Below are 16,373 nucleotides of genomic sequence, written 5' to 3'. Positions count from 1 at the left end.
GAGGCAAACCTCTGGGGACCACATTACTTTCTCTGCCTCTCTCCAACAAGTATGAGTAGTAACATGCCTCTCTATAGAAGGTCAGCTATAGTTGGACAAATAGAAATGTTGGAGGGAGAAAGCAAGTGGGTACCTGTCTCCTGAACTGTAATTTCCTCAACTATTATAAGACCACCTGGTATTAGACTGCTAATTCTGTTCAGGTAGTGAAGTCTTACTAAACTTCTAACACAAAATTCATTCTCTTTTACCTTTATCTGGTCAACTGACTGTTTCCCACTCTTTCAGATCCAATTGTGTCTATAGCAACTGCTCGTGAAGATCTACACGTTGACAAACTTCACGGCTGATGGCTGATTGGAAATACCGGGTCTATCAAGCCATAACAAGCTCATGATAGGATATTACAGAGATCCTCTGTCTACAGAGAGCCTTCCCCTAAGAAATCAAATCCAGTTCCAGATTCTTCTCATGGCTTTCAAGGTCACCATAGCCCAAATCCAAAACTGTCCAAAAAGAGCGGGACAAAAGAGGCTGCAAAGGCCAGCTTAGACAGCTTTATTAATAATATGCTATTTGTGATCTTTGTGAATAAAAAAACTACATTGCATACATTGTAAGACTGTCAAAAACGTAATGGCTCCTATGACTTATGAAAATGTCAAAATGCAAATAAGCTTGTGAGAAAAAGAATCAAATGAAAGAATTCAATCACCAGTTTGTAGACAATTTACATATCCTAGCATCGTCTCTTTCAGAAGATCAGTCAGGGATCACCTAGATTATCTGTTAACATGCATTTCAAAGCTAAGCAAAAGCATAGCACTTGTTGATTCAGGGAAAAAGGAGGTTGTATCAGGAAAAAGCCTAAAAGAATCTATGACTCGCACTAGAACAAGACTGGCAGGTGAAGTGTGCTGACAATAATTGTTTTTCTGAATAGACAAACTAATTTAGTTCAGGAAAATTAAACACTTTTTTGGTTACCTAAAATCTTCCTCAGGTGAGAAATAGAACAGGATGTACCTTTTGGGGTACCCTTTTTGAGTTATATTTCTAATGCTGTACTGAAAATCATAACCTTTTATTCCACGAAAATGAGATTAGACTTGGCTTATGTGAATCTGAGGAGTTGAAAAAAATTGCTTAGTTGACAGGCATAGACCCAGATAAGCAGTGTTGATGAAGAAAATAGGTTGCTTGCAGCATGACTTAGTTCTAAGTCCAATAGTGCATGGTGGCAGGGATCTGCTCCTCATGAAACTTTACTTCAAGGCTGATACCACCTACTAAGAGTTTTTGGAGAAGGCTCAACACTATCTTTAGGGAGTTTATCTCATGACTCTCTGAAGAGACCCAGAGAGTAGTAAGCCAGGGCATAATCAACTTCTCCACAAAAGGGGAACACTTGTCTTACGACTTATGGTCTTCCTCCTTGCTTCCCAGTTTATGTTGCACTAGGTAAAAATACCATTTAAGAGAAACCTCACTGCTATAGACAGAAGTGTCACACAGACTGTCTCTTTACTGGAAGGCTTACCTTTGAAAAAGTCAAAAATAAAAATTAAACTAGACAGCTAAAAGCTAAATTAATTTATCTAAATTAGTTTTATCTCGAAGAATTCTGAACACACCCACTTAATTATGAACTCAAGTACAAAAGAAAAAAAAACAACAAAGCAGTAAACCAAGAAACTAATCAAATTATTTCTGCCTCACCCACAAAAAGAAACAGAGGTGAAGAAAATATTACTCTGTAACAGTTGTCATCATGGTAATATTGAGTATCACCAGGAGACTATAAATTTTGTCACTATGACTGAAGAGAAATTGTTGTTTATTATATTCCCTTTCACAGGACAATAGACATTTTATGACCATTGTGGGTTTTTACTCACTTGGGGTAAGTCTGTAAGTGTGTGTAGAAGACTGCAGAGCAAAAAATCACTGATAAATACTATGAACAATCCTAAAGCAAAATATGGGAGATTTCAACCCCTTGCACTTCCTAATGCTATACAAATGCAGTTTTTTTGTTTTAGAGTGTTTCTTGTTATGATGATAAAAGAAATGTTTCCAGTTTGATGAGGCTACTGTAACTACTTAGACAATCAAAAGCTTTGTGGCTTCTAGATATGTTTGCTACAATGTGCTTTCATGAGGAAATGTCCCTGGAGAGATTTGGGGGCCATCATTTAAACAAAACTACACTCCTCAATAGCTATAGTTACTATGCCAGAATTTAAAAAAAATTCTCCATAACTCATTTGTTTCTGGATGCAGCTCTGCACATAGAGTGAGTTTCGTTTTTGTGAATGGTTCCGATGATTTCACTTACTCCAGCAGGAGTAATACTATATAGCCCAAGAGTTGCTTGTATCCTTGATTCTTCACTCGAGGTCTGCCACAAATTTACACTTACTCATTCTTAAGCCAATGCTACAGTGATGTGCTGTGGCCTGCCTGCATTTGCTGGAAATTATGACTTCTGCCATTTCCAACGTCTTATCAAACAGCACGCAAGCTCTAAGGCTTTGAAAGTCATCTCTGTTTTGCATAAAACTTCTTGAAAAGAAAGTTTGACAAAGTTGGTTGATAGTGACAAAGATGGCTACTTCTCAGAACTTCCAATCCCTTCCCATGAAAAACCCCATATCTATGGATTTTTTATTAGATTCATTACACTCATTAACACTGGATTTTTTTAGGCCATACTAGGTATAACTTTTTGAACGCAGAAGAAGACATTTTTAGAAGGAAACCAAGAAATTATCAAATTGTAGGTGTAATAGTCAACATTATTATTGAAGCTGCAAATTTCACAGTAGCCAAAATTAGCTCTGTGTAAATATTGCATGAATGAAGCACAGTGTAGTTCTAGTTTCAAAATAAACATACCCTCAGGCAAGAGGATGAATGTTCAATTTTCATGGTTACAGTGAATATACATTTCCATCAACAGACATAGCAACTAATGAGTGAAGCAGTCACTATGACAGATTAAAAGATGAAACATTGCAGCCCTTAAAGACACAGAATTAAAGCATGTGATAAGAGTGCCTCAATTTTTAAAAGCCAGTTTTACATTATACCATTAAGAAATGTGTAAAATAAGTTGGGTTTTGAGGCTTTTAAAATCTTTACACATCAATTTAATGGCATGTCAGGCTGGAAAGGGAAAAGTGTCAGACTGATTTGATAAGAAAGATGTCATAAGTACATTTATTAAGAAATGTATAAAGAATAATTTATATTTTATTTTATTTTATTTTATTTTATTTATGCTAGAAGGGAAGAAGTAGAAGCAAGGAAGGAAACACTTATGTAGGGAGTGTATATTACATTGATTTTGTGCTATAATTCAGTGATGCTGCGCTCATATAAAACATATATATGTTGAATGGGAGGATTTTAGGCACTTATTTGGCAGCTCTTTTGATCTAACTAGAGGTTTTCTCGTTTCATAATCCTAACATGCCAACCTCTGTGGTAAAAACATGAAGGAAAACTCAAAACGCTGTCCTTGAAGTTTCAGTGAAGCAAATAGAAGAAAATCTATTATAAAGGGTCACAACTTCTAACATCCTACATTACACCCATTTAATGCAGAGGGATAGGTTCTCATTTAGGAAATAACAGATCTCTCACCTCACAAAAAGTGTTGACTACAACCTTGAGGACAAGAACAGTTGAAAAAAGAGAATAAAAATTGAAAACTTTGCCTGGATCAGAGTGAAGGATGGAGATTCACGGCTTTTTAAGTGTTTCCAGCAGAATGTTAAATTAAACAGCCTGAAATGCCCAAGGTAGGAAATCAAAGGTAAAACTCTAAAGTGTATGCTGCCCAAAACTACTTCCAGACCTGGTGGACCAGAGCAAGACTTACAAGGCCCCCTTTCAGAGTTTGGCTTCTCATCTTGCTCTTTGGCCAGAGGGCTAGGCTGACTATCACCAAATGACTTTTGTATCCCAAAGCTCTCTTAGTGATTTTGGGTTTGTGGGGCAAGACTGAGCCTTGTGGCAGTATTTTCACATGCTTCACTGAGGTGAAGCACACACCTCTGTACTTCTGGGGTGCCAGAAGGCATCCTGGACTCATTACATATAATCAAGTGATGCTGGAGAGAAAGATTACTGCCTTCCTGTCATAGGGAAGCTATGGGACTTTTTTATCCTTGCATTTTCCCTGAAGTAGTTTGATAATATCTGGTAGAGGTGTTGGACAAATATGCATGAGATTTACTCATTTGTATCCACTTTAGTAGTTTAGCAGATACCTGTTAATGGTACTGGAAGACAAGACAACCATCTTTTAAATTTTTTTTTGACGTCATTGAAAACCACCTGAACCAGTGTGACAAAGGACAAATGTCATGTTTTAATCCTGTCAGTAAAAAGGTATCTGAAGTACTGCCTCTCACTAAAAATACATGTATCTGGGCTTTTTCAATAACATGGTAATTTTACCTGTCAGTTTCCCTCACCACCTACTTTAGTAAAAGCAGATTTAAAGGTACCTTCATGGATTTGGATGTCACTTGAAAGGAAATCTTCCTCAGTAAGGAGCCTAAGTGGACAAACAAGCCATAACCAAGAAATCATAAGTCAACCATGTCAAACCCACAGGCAGAGCTAGCAGAATGGACACATCAAGTCAGTGTGGGTCCAGTAGAATGTCACTGCTAGCATTCTCCTAGAGCCTCTCATTCTGCCTGAATGTTCAGAGGATAAAGTAGGAAATCTAGGGAGTGGCTGAAAGGTGGAAAATCTCTGGAGAATCCCACCTGCGCAGAGCAACAGTGTTTTTCCTTTGTGCTATGCTTTTTATCCCTTCCTCCACCCAAACAGGCAGCCTGCCATAACATTGAAGAAACAATTCCCTGGAATGAATAGCCATGAAAAATAGACTTTTAGTAATATAAAGCCAAATGAATTTGGAACAGCATAGTTGATAGATATTCTCCCTTACAGTAAGGTCAAGAAATTAATAGTTTTCATGTCACTCTGAAAGATGAAGTCTTCATCCCCACACTGCCATATTTCTACAGAAAACTCCCACCCCAAAATTATCAAAATTATGTTTAATTTAAATCCTGTGGCCTTTTCAGTGTTCTCCACTCATTCATTCATTCATTCATTAATAGAAATCCTTTTAATTTTAAACTTATGTGTTGAAAACAAAGACCCTCAACAATTTTATTGCCACTAAGCAATCTTTACTAGGACCTTAAAATTCTTTTAATGCCAGTTCTTTTCTGCCAGGAGAAAACATCACATGCTTGCACTTGTGGCCATGGGAAGGGCTGTTCCTGGCACTACTTTTCAAAGTTCCCACACTCAGGCTCTGTCATCCCCACCTCCTTCTGAAGCCAGGTTCAGGCACAAGTACCAGACCTTGCAGAAAGAATATCTGAGGCTGTTTGCATCTCTCTGCTTTCCCACTGATCCAGGAGATCAGTGAGAAGGCTGTCACCTCAGACAGGGTTTTTTGCTTCCTGTTCTGCCTGACTCAGTGCAGGGTACACAGCTGCCCACAATATCCTCCATGCTGTCAAGCTCTTGGTTCCATGTGTTGTGCTGCAGGAGTTTTCTCTAATCACAAACAATGAACACTGCATAAGATGGAGGTGCCTCCTCAAGGTTCATCATGTCTTTCTCTTAATGTCATCAAAGAAAATAAGGGAGGTGCATATCAACTTTTTGAAGATGCGAGCATTTACAGGATAGAAAAATCTAAATTAGCAAACATTGACAACATGAAATCAAATAAGAAAGGAGATACATTTTTTTAATAATAAGAAAAAATGGCCAGATTCTGATGCACAATTTAAAAATTACTATCATAACCCTCTAATTTAAATTATTTACTAAGATACATGTTTGCTTCTGAACTTCCCCATTATCAGTAAGGAGGAAAAGGTTATTCTTTCCATTGTTTCCATTAAAAGACCCTTCTTTTGGGTAAAGACTTCTACCATTTTTGTGACATAATTTATTTCTCATAAATTCCTTTTATCTACTGTATTTCCCAAATCTGTTTGAAGTTCAGACAGCTCCAGACAGATGCAGTCACTGGCATGTATTTAAAAAAAATCCTGCCTTTGAAATATAATCAATAGTTTCTGCATGATTCAACAAGGAAATCTCTAAAGAGGAAATACAATTCCTCTGTGTTCCCATGAACTATACTTTTATCTGTCTTTGTGACCAATGCCAAAGTTTGCACATTTGACTTAGGGCAACTAAAATAATATAGCCCATATTCGCCAATAAATCTTCATGAAGTGTAAACAATACACCTACTTTTGAGAAAGGAGACCTTTATAGATGGTATCCAGGCTTCTGGAAATATTCACACCATACTGGATACTTTTGGGGGTTCACTATAAGTCTTTCCTATACTTTCTAACAAAGCATTGCCTCGTTACCATAATGAAAGCTCTATCTGTTTAATGTAGCCTATCCCATATTGGAGCCTCTTGTGAAGCATCATGTACAAATTGCTAGCAATGTGTCCCCTTTTATTGACCATAGAAATTACTTTCTTAAAAAAAAAAATTATCTATATTAATTTGGGTTATTATTATGAAAATATTTTTCAAGCAGGAGGCAGTTATTTGAAGGTAAAGATAATTGTTTATTAGAACACAGTCTTGCTTCAGATGTGTTGGGGTAAAGCTGTCAGGCACTTTATGGCAGCAGGATTCAACTGTGATGACTCAAAGAGACTCCAGAAAAGGGCTTTCTGAGCTTCAACAAAGAGACAGTGCAGAATAAGGCCTTTTGAGATTAAATTACATTATTGTCACAGTAGAAGCCTTCACAGTTGTTGTTTCTAAGCACAGAAAACCACAGGTCGTTGCCTACATGCACTGCGAAAAAATGTTCTATGGAACAATAAATGTACCCACAATAGTTTGTAGATTACAAACTCTTACCACTTTGGTCTCTTCTTCCAGCAAACAATATCAGTCATGCATTCCTACAGAACTATGAGTGAACATGGTGGGTTAGGGAAGCAGGGGAGATGCTGCTTTCCCTCAGTAGAAGATGCTCCGATAGCAGCTGTGTAATTTATGGTAGGGATAACTACAAAAGTAGCATGATTTCCTGCTAGCTGGCCAAGCCAGTTCAAGCCAAGTGACCCTTCAAAACCCCGTTGTAAATTTCTTCCTTACACAAGTTCTCTGAAGAAACATTGACCCACCATGGTCCTCCTTCACTCAGGGATTCCACTCATTGTCATCAAGGTCGAGCTTCCTGACCCCTCTTGGGGTGCTCAGATGCATCCCAAGTGGCATACATTGACTCTGTGTTTGATACTGTTCTCCTCCTCTGCCAGCATCAATGCTTTTCTGGAGTTTCTCCTGTTTTCGTTTAGATTCGTAATCACAATTTATATGACTGTAATAGAGCTTTAGTGGGTTTTCTGACTTATTGAAAGGCAAAATGCATCCCTGAAATATTTACACTTCTTTATTTGTGTAAGGAAGCAAAATCGAAGTCTTGGGATGCAGGCATGAATTGAGAAGATGCAGCAAACAAACTTGTTTGTTAAAGCAGAAATCTCACAGTGGAAATGTGTCTCTACATCACCAAGCTCTGTCTAGACAAAGCAGTTTTCATACACTGTGAGGGTCAAACTGCTGAAGTGCAAGAATTCATGACTTGATGATGATGTCTAGCTTGTCCTCCTGCCTGCAAAAATCACACCACCACTCTGTATTTCCTAAAACATTGGTCTTGTATTACAAAAATTTTTAAGCTAGGCTCGTGACACTATCTTTCCAGCAATACTAGCAACCTTGCTGTTTTCCAGTGTTTAGAGATGCATGAATGAAGCCTGATAAAAATTATTGGAGGAAGCATTAAAATAACAAGGTAACATGGCAACATTATTGACAACTGCACTCAAGAGTGAATGGGAGAAGGTACCTCTCGTTGTCCCTGCCTTCAGGACATATCCAATTAGCCTTCCCTGAAGTGCGGAATTACAGACAGGCCTCCCCATTCATTTCAGATTCTTAAAGTACCCAGGTATGACACTATTCCACACTATATTTTATTGTCATGATAAAAAATTCTATTTGGAAAAACCTGAAGAGGAAATGTGCAAATATTTGATTTATTAGGTTAGAGCTGATATAATGGGATGAGTTGTGTTGGTCTCATTAACAAAGACAACTTCCTTTCACAAAGAAAAACAGCTGGAATAATTCTGTGAAAAGGCAATTCTGTGGAAGTTTAAATTAAATTGAACCATTTAATATGGATTTTGTTTCTTTTTCTGACATTGATTCCTCATAGGAAAAATATCACCCTGAAAAAAAAATAAAAAAACTTCCCCCCAGAAAAACACACTGAACAAAAAAAAAAACTCTGGCATCTCATTTGTAATTCCGACAAAAATGTCATTAAGACTAAATGCTGCAGCTCAGTAGAAAGGGTATGCTTAAAGAAATTATTTATGTTCACAGGTTTTAAGCATTTATAGCTTATTTCTTTTGTCATTAAAAACAAAGGGAACAAAAGATACTATAGACATCAGTTGTAGTTTTTCTGAATGCAATGTGGGTAATTATAATTAGTGAGTTTTTACTTTTTATGAGTGTTGTTTAGATGAAATTCAAAGTATGACAAAGTTAAATTCTGTCAATGTATTCACATTCTATCACAGATGTAGGCAGTTTTCACAAATGTATTTGCCATGCAAAAAACTTCCCCTGACTTCAAAAGATTCAGGTATACTACAGATGAGACACTAAATTTTTCTCGTTTCTAAATGGTGCAACTTCAAGGACATGATTCAACATAAAGCATTTGATCTCTTAAAGGATGGATGTGATTACAGTATCAACCAAAATAAATATAGATTTGTGTGTGCTTGTAAATTTGGAATTCAGCCAGTTTCATTAAAAGTATCTTGAAAGATCATAAGCCTACACATCCTTTCAGATGAGTTAGGAATGATTTATGGTCCTGTACCCAAACTCATCTTCATATTTTAATGTGAAACATGGCAAATGATGTTAGTGCTTGCATTAATTGAAAATTGACAAATATTTTTTGACAAGGACCTGTAAATTTTTCTCATTTCAGCTAAAACATTTACAAAATTTTTTATCAAAAGATTGAGCATCTGTTCTCCTAAGTTATTTGTAGAGAAATTTCTGTAAGTAATTATTATCTTGTAAATGGTTCAGAAATTGTGCTGTGGAGTTGACATGTAAAATCAGAGGTGTTTCAATATATTTGACCTTTTGGATGTATTACTCACACAGATGATTTTGTCTTCCTGACTGGATGAATAAGATTCTTAAAATTATATTTATACTTTGCATATCCACTATTTTGAAATCAAAGAAATTCCTCATTAAAATGTATTAATTTGCATTTTACGTGGTAGTATTTTCTTTAGAATACCTTAGATTGATTTTTATGCTTAAATTAAAAAAAAAAAAGAAAAAAAGTAGGTATGTAGAATGAATTCCTGGAAAAATTCCTATGGGCACGGCTTTGCCTAAACTTCCCTTGTTGCCCCCAACACCTTGGAGATGCTACTGCCATTTCAGGTGAAATGAATGAAACCAAAGAAGATCTTCACATGAACTTTTGAAAAGTGAAAATACTATATTTCTAATACTTGTATGTTAGGTGACATCCAGATGGCTTAAAAGGCTGTTTCTAATGTTAATCCAAGCGGTCTAGGAGTCAGATCTTGATTCTCTTGGATTTTTTTCAAAATTTTCACATTTCCTCTAGGCTAGGGGTATCATTAAAGCAGCTTTGCATAGAGTAATTTTGCTTACACTTCTTCCTGGACCAAATTAAGCTTGAAAGTAGGAAGACATTAAAACAAAAGATACACAGTCAAAAAATCTGCATAAAAGGATGAACAATTTCTCATGCAACACTATTATGATGATACATTTTTGCAAATAGAGAATGTAAATTGTCTTCCATATATGAGGATGAATATGAAATAAGTATCAAAAAAAGAAAGAAACTTTTTAAAGTGAAGATGTGTTATTGGTGATTTCCCTTCTTATATTTTGTAAATAAGTGATAAGGCATTATCACAAAGAAGTCCTTTAAAATTATTTTATTCATAGAATCAGAGAATTGCTAAAGTCAGAAAAGACTTTTAAAATCATCAAGTCCAACCATCAGCCTAGCATCACAACCCTCTTCACCAGTAAACCATGTTCACAAGTGCCATATCCACATTTTTTAACAGTTATAGGAATTGTGATTTTACCACCTTGCTGGGCAGTTTGTTCTTTTTTCCAATGTTCTTTCTTTCCATGAGGAAAATTTCTTCTAATATCTGATCTAAACCTCCTCTGGTGTAACTTGAGGCCATTTCCCCTTCTTGCTTGTTATATGCAAGAAACACCCAACCCCCACCTGGCTACACCGTCCTGTCAGGTAGTTGCAGAGACCAATAATGTCCCTCCTCAGCTTCCTTTTCTCCAGGCTAAACACCCCCAGCTCCCTCAGCTGTTCCCCACCGGACTTGTGCTCCAAACCCTTCTCCAGCTCCACAGCCCTTCTCTGGACTTACCCCAGCACCTCAAGATCTTTCCTGTCATGATGGGCCCAAAACTGGGCACAGGACTTGAGGCACGCCCTCACTGGTGCTCACTGCAGCAGGCGACAGTCAGGTGCCTGGTTCTGGTGGCTGCACTATTGCTGACACAGGCCAGGATACCCTTGGTTTCCTTGGCTACCTGGGCACACTAATGGCTCATGTTCAGCCATCTGTCAACCAAAAAACTCCTCTTGTTTATTCTATTAAACAAGATGGGCAACAACTTTAAAGTGGCTTTTATTTCCTTAGTATTTTTTTGAAGTAGAGCTACTGTCTGCAGAGAAGAGGAAACAAAAACAATGCAAAAAGTCTAAAAATCAAGACTCCCTTTGCACTGAGCAATCTTTATTAATGTGATGTGATTATTGATGCTGCTGAATAAAAAAGAATCATCTCTGAACCTAAGTTCCACAAAGGTCAATATTTTAGTTTATCTCCATTAGATAATGATGGGACTGACATTAGATTCAAACCAAAAGATATTGTTCTCATACCTTTGGGACTACTCACAGTGAAGGTTTTGTTTCAGCCCATTTCTAATATTAATGCAGTCTACCTTGTGGACATGCCAAACTCTTAGAAAAAGTAGACATACTTGCTCTGTAAATCCTTTCAGAGAAAAAGAAAGACATATCCAAGTTCCTTTGAACAAAATGTTAATTTGTAAATTACTGATGTGAGAATTTATGTAGTTCTACTTTATATTGAATCAACAAGATAAAATTTAAAAATAGTACTCATTCTTTTAGATGTTATTTTATAATATTTGAAGTTATTACTTTATAAAATAGTTTTTAGTATTCATCTTTTTATAATCATCTAGGTTTGGGGTTTTTTAAATTCCTAACCTAGTTTTCAAAAAAATTTAAAACCTTTATGTAATTAGTGGCACTGAACACCACTAGCCCATAAAAAGGTTCCAGATGAATAAAGAAAAAGGAAGATAATTATAATTTTTTAAAGATTTAAGTCAGAAAATTGGAGACCATGAAATTATTTAACTTTAATCTTTGGGACCTAGTTGAAAGCTTATTACTGTCCATTCAAAATCTTAGAGAGTTTTCAAAGGAAATGCCAAGAAAATGCATACTTATGAAGATGCATCTTTTAAGAAAAAAGGAGCTTTCAGACTTTGAAGATTAAGGTATTGCAATAACATAGTTTAAGGCTATCAAATAATGTGGATGTCAGACCACCTATGAAGGACAATGACAATGATGAATTCTTCAATGAAGTTAAGGATATTTCCAAATCAGCTGCCCTTCCCCAGGGAAGTGGTCACACCACCAGCCTGACAGAGTTCAAGAAGTGTTGGACAACACCCTCAGGCACATGGTGTGATTCTTGTGGATGTCTTGTGCAGGGCCAGGACTTGGACTTTGAGAACCCTTGTAGGTCCCTTCCAGTTCAGGGTATTCTATGATTCTATATTTCTATCGCATTGACTCAGACATAAGAAAGATCTGGGAAAATGAAGGACTAGAAGCACAGATGTATTGTGTTAGAATGCCCAGTGTTAGCAGTGACATACATGATTGGGCAAAGCATTGAGTCTTTCAAACTCGAGGAAAAGCCCAAGATGAAACAATCCAAAAACTTTGTACAACTGGAGAGAGTTACCAAACATCATCTGCTCCAAAGCAGAGACGTGCACATATGCATTGGGATTGCTTTGCCAGGGGTGCTGGTCCCTTCAGACCACTTCATTACCCTCATAACTAAAAGCGGTTTTGGACCTGAGTGTCTTTCAGCTCCTGGGGAGACCTCGCTGGTCACGTGGCACCACTAAACTAAGACCACCTGAGGTCTGGCACTGGGACTCACATGGAAATGATCTAGTCCTTCCTTCCAAACTGAGAGGCTGGGTGCCATGAGACCTGAGAAGGAGCAGTCATGATCTTTGAAGCTGTTTCCAACCTGCATAAGAATCAAACCCTTTTGTCCTCTGTGGTAGATTCTAAGGTGTCTTCATTTAGAAATAGGTGTAGATTACAAAAATTAATGTAGTGCATGTGCCACGAAAAGGCTGCATTGGGTAGATTAGTCTACACCACATATATTTTGTTGGCTTGCATATGGAGAGGAGAGGTATCTTTTCCTACAAAACAAACAAACAAAAGACAAATTAATGCAGTCAATTTTGAAAATATACTTAATACTAAATCAAAGAAGTAATTTTTATAGGAGAGTGACTTCAGAAGCTATAAGATGTTGATAGACTTTTTCACTTGATCATGTAGGAATATTTAATATAAAATATATTATATAATTTGAAACAAAAATAGCTTCCAAGCCACAGACCAATCTTAACAGAACTCTAAAAAATACGACAGTGCTGGAACAGTGAAATTCCACAAGGCAATCTGCAAATATCAAATTGAAACAGAACAAGGACTTAACAATTTCTTTCCACTTGACTAAAGCCTCCACTGGAGAGTGTTAATACACATGGCAAGTCGACAAATGCTAACTGTCAGGATTTTAAAGTAAACCTGCTTCATAATGATCACTGTCTCACCAGACAGCAAGAATGAAATAATTGTTTGCTTTAATTTTCCATCAGACTATCTAAAGGATCAAATCTCTTTCATCTTTTTCAGATTTTGCTTTCAATTTAGACTTGTTTTACATTGCTGCATTTTTTTCATAAACTTGTTTGCTTAGAATGCAATTAATACAAAGAAAGCACTTTGCCAATGGCATAATCTTCCTTATTCTTTGGCATATTACTTCCTGCGGGTTAACTGTAACTCCCTAAACAGGTCCAGTGCCTCTGTACATTTAAAAGGACTGAACAGTCACAGAATTAAGTTTGTGTTTACATAATAGATTTGGTGTCAACACCTACTTTTCAATACTAAAGACAGTAACACTGCTCCAGGTTTAGGAACTGTGTGACTAAAGCTAGAATGCTCAATTGATACTGGGGTTTTTACTTCAGCATTGATTTTGGTCAAATCATTTGTTTATAACCAAGAATCACTATTGTCATGAGAAAATTCTTATTTGGTAAAAGGTAGCAATAAAACTTCATGGAAATGGATTTCAATATTAAATTCTAGAGATTAACCTGAAACCTTAATAATTGAACACTAAGGACTGCTCTTCATACTTCTCAAGTGACACAAAAGTAATACATATGGATTCCATTATCTACATTTTGTAGAGAGACCTAGAATGTTACTAAACAATAATATCTATCTGTGCAATGATCTTCTAAAAATATGGTGATTCATATGATTAGCTCTATTTAAAAATAAACTGAAAATTATTATTGATTACAATAGAATGCAATTGAGTAAACTGATAATATTTAGCATATTTCATTTTGCACATGTTTATATACATGACCATACACACATAGCTATGTGCCTATAAATGCAAAATACGATGGCTGGGGAGATTCTTATCATCATTATTTGGTTCAGCAGCAGCTTCAGCCTTAATTTCATAATACCCGCTAATTTACTGACTAAGAGAATGTCTAATGCTGTTGAAGCTAAAAACATAAATGAAGATAAGCCATAATTGTATGTAGGCCTCTACAGAATCTTTCACATACAGTAAGTCACCCCAGCAACCCCGCTTATTGCATTTTTGAGTGGTTATTCTGTGTAGTGCTTGGGGGAAGGTACTGCCCAAGCAGAGAAGGTTCTCAGCAGGCAGCTCTGCACCTTTTTTTGCAGCCTTGGGGAAGTACGAGGTAGTGGTCCCCATCCATCACTACACTTTTACCCTCTGAGGTCAGTCCTGGGTTGCTTGTTGATACTTAAAATACCTCATAGACTTCATCTGACTAAAATCGCTTGGTGAAAGAAAAATACAAGATTATTATAATCTGTACTTCATGCAATTTTGGACATAGGCAACATCAAAGGAAGCAAAGGAAGTGAAAAAAAAACCCCAAAGAGTAGATACACCAAAAATGAAAGCGTAAGAAGTATTAGCTCTTGTCTATAGAAGAAATATTTTAGTGATAGGAACAAAATCAGTTATATTGAAAAGTAACTGAAATCCTAGATTAATATATTTGGTATCTTCCAAGGTATCAGAAGAAGTGACCTGAGTTGTGCACATGTCATATAGTACTTCTTCAAGTGCTGGAGGATAGAAGATGGAGTACAGGATGCTAATGCGGTAAATTTATTCCACATGTCAAGCAAATAAAGGGCTTGTTAAACTATCCAAATTTTCTCTAAAATATTGCAGGAGGTGTAGTTACAATATTCAAGGAGACTAAGTAAAAATCTAGTTCTTGAAATATAAGAATAATATAAGAAAACCAGAAAAAAATGCCCATAAGATCACCTTGTCACTGAATGATAATCCATATCAACAAAGACTCTCTTTTCAAGAATGGAAAAGTGGTATCATTCTACTCTCTAGAAACAACAGGCAAGGTAATACCAATAATCATGTCATATGAGTATCACAGTCAGATTTAGACTGAGACTGATGAATGATGTGTAGAAAAAATCAAAATAAGATATCTAAAAAGAATGGATTTCAGAGGTAAAGCCATGTTTTAAGGCTTTAAAGGAAATATAATCTCAAGGATGTCTAAAGCCTGTCCTCAAAAAACATTGTGCAGGAAATCTCAGAAAATCGGGTCTCACTTGACAAGATGAAAAACCAACTGTTAAATTCAGTTTTGAAAGTCCTGGTCCAAAACTAATACTGTTTTTCTGAGGTGACGGCCCAAAAAGATTTCAGACAAATAATATCTAAAGCTATTCCAATTTTTTTACACATGTAGTTTTGCAAAATACGATCTATCACAGACAACAGAATTACCTGATAAGGTTTAATTACATCCACTGGAACATGGTAGTAGAGACACATGCAATTTCTACTTTTCAAGACAGGGTTGACTTCCTAATTCAAGATTCTCTGAAGCATATTACAGTTAGTTTCTATTATATCTAACTAGAGATGACAACTGTAGCACTAAATATACTCACATACACTAGTCAGAGGGGGTTTTGTGCGTAAAGCCAATTTTCAAACAATCAGAAGTTTAACAGAACAGATGTCTGAATTTCTGTGGTATATTGAAGATCATAGGTGTTATTCACTGAGGAGATACAATTCATATCTCACCCATTTTTACCAGTTTTACTTGCAAACTGCTGTAGCTAATTTAGAGTGCCAACTACCTCCCTTTCAAAAGCAAAAGCCTCTTTGTAAAAAGGCAGAAAATTTTGTTTGTTTGTTTGTTTCCTGTGCTATTACAGAAGGAGAAATTGTGCTATTACAAAAAGACAAGGCTTCAGGGTGATGTAATTGCATCCTTCCAGCACCTGAAGGGAGCCCACAAGACAGATGGATAAAGACTATTTATAAGAGTATCTAGCAACAGGACAAGGGGTAATGGCTTCAACTAAAAGGGGGCAGACTAAGATTGGATATTAGGAAAAGTTTTTACTGTGAGGGTGGTGAGGCACTGTAACCTGTTGCCTAGAGTTGTGGCTGCCCCATCCCTGGCAGTGTTCAAGGCCAGGATGGATGGGGTGGGACTTTCAGCAACTTGGTCTACTAAAAGGTGTCCCTGTCTATGACAGGGGAGTTGGAACTATATTATTTTTAATGTCCCTTCCAACACAAATCATTATATGATATTATGATTCTATAAAACTTAAAAATAATCATGATAAAAATTAATGAAACCTTGTAATCAGTGATTATAGAAAAGCAAAACAGAACTGCAGTTCTCTTTGAATAAAATTTAGGTTTGGAAGATCAGTGTCCAGTAAAAATGCAGTGTAAAAAAAGTAGGCATGAA

Source organism: Corvus cornix, chromosome Z, assembly GCF_000738735.6.
Source record: "Corvus cornix cornix isolate S_Up_H32 chromosome Z, ASM73873v5, whole genome shotgun sequence".
Classification (NCBI taxonomy): domain Eukaryota; kingdom Metazoa; phylum Chordata; class Aves; order Passeriformes; family Corvidae; genus Corvus; species Corvus cornix.
This window is presented reverse-complemented; position numbering follows the sequence as displayed.